The sequence below is a fragment of the Balaenoptera musculus genome, chromosome 4 (genome assembly GCF_009873245.2).
Source record: "Balaenoptera musculus isolate JJ_BM4_2016_0621 chromosome 4, mBalMus1.pri.v3, whole genome shotgun sequence".
Lineage (NCBI taxonomy): Eukaryota > Metazoa > Chordata > Mammalia > Artiodactyla > Balaenopteridae > Balaenoptera > Balaenoptera musculus.
The window spans coordinates 60,028,854-60,030,424 of NC_045788.1; the positions used below are offsets into that span (position 1 = coordinate 60,028,854).

The 1,571-nt window shown below is 37.1% G+C and overlaps 1 non-coding gene across 1 annotated transcript; it reads left to right on the forward strand.

Annotated features, from left to right (window-relative positions):
- The first annotated feature begins 547 nt into the window (after positions 1-547).
- LOC118895081 lies at positions 548-654 on the forward strand. Its single transcript, XR_005019854.1, has one exon. It is a non-coding gene; the product is annotated as a U6 spliceosomal RNA (small nuclear RNA).
- Positions 655-1,571: the final 917 nt, after the last annotated feature.

The window sequence follows — 1,571 nt, forward strand, 5'->3', positions numbered from 1 at the left end:
GAATGGGGAATTCTGCACATAGAACACTAGTTTGGAGGATTTTATCATTAAAGTTTTGAACAAAGAACAAATAATTTCTGCTTACTTGATCATAATCACTATTTCACAAACGGGGAAATGAAGGGTCAAGAGGTTACACGTGATTCTTACAGTCCCAAAGAAGTTCTGCTGGAGGATTAGTTCTGAAAACAATTACGATTGATGACAACCATTCATTTATTCAACCAATATTTAGTGAGCACCTACTATGTTCCAGGAACTCTGGATCATCGGTGAATAAAACAAAGATCCCTGCCTTCATGGCTGTCAGGAATAATGTCCACATACTTTTGGTTAAGTGTATCTCCATTATTCACTCCATGCTTCACTGTTTTGGTTCTACTCTCCTGGAAGATAAAACCAACACACCTGAAACTAAAAGAAAACGTCTACATGAGCATGTTTACAGGAATCGGAGTTAAACTGGGAGTGATAATGACCTCCTAAGATTAATCAGGGAAAGCCAATGGGTTTAGTAAGCCTTGAGCTTGTTTTAAAGAAGAGATGAGTGCTCACTTCGGCAGCACATATACTAAAATTGGAACGATACAGAGAAGATTAGCATGGCCCCTGTGCAAGAATGACACGCAAATTCGTGAAGCGTTCCATATTTTTGAGAAAAAAGACCTGTATGCAGAAAACTATAAGACACTGATGAAAGCAATTAAAGATGATACAAACAGATGGAGAGATATACCATGTTCTTGGATTGGAAGAATCAACATTGTGAAAATGACTATACTACCCAAAGCAATCTACAGATTCAAAGCAATCCCTATCAAACTACCAATGGCATTTTTCACAGAACTAGAACAAAATTTTTCACAATTTGTATGGAAACAGAAAAGACACCGAATAGCCAAAGCAATCTTGAGAAAGAAAAACGGAGCTGGAGGAATCAGGCTCCCAGACTTCAGACTATACTACAAAGCTACAGTCATCAAGACAGTATGATACTGGCACAAAAACAGAAATATAGATCAACAGAACAGGATAGAGAGCCCAGAGATAAACCCACGCACATATGGTCACCTTATTTTTGATAAAGGAGGCAAGAATATACAATGGAGAAAAGACAGCCTCTTCAATAAGTGGTGCTGGGAAAACTGGACAGCTACATGTAAAAGAATGAAATTAGAACACTCCCTAACACCATACACAAAAATAAACTCAAAATGCATTAAAGACCTAAATGTAAGGCCAGATAGTATAAAACTCTTAGAGGAAAACATAGGCAGAACACTCTATGACATAAATCACAGCAAGATCCTTTTTGACCCACCTCCTAGAGAAATGGAAATAAAAACAAAAATAAACACATAGGACCTAATGAAACTTAAAAGCTTTTGCACAGCAAAGGAAACCATAAACAAGACGAAAAGACAACCCTCAGAATGGGAGAAAATATTTGCAAATGAAGCAACTGACAAAGGATTAATCTCCAAAATTTACAAGCAGCGCATGCAGCTCAATATCAAAAAAACAAACAACCCAATTCAAAAATGGGCAGAAGACCTAAATAGACATTACTC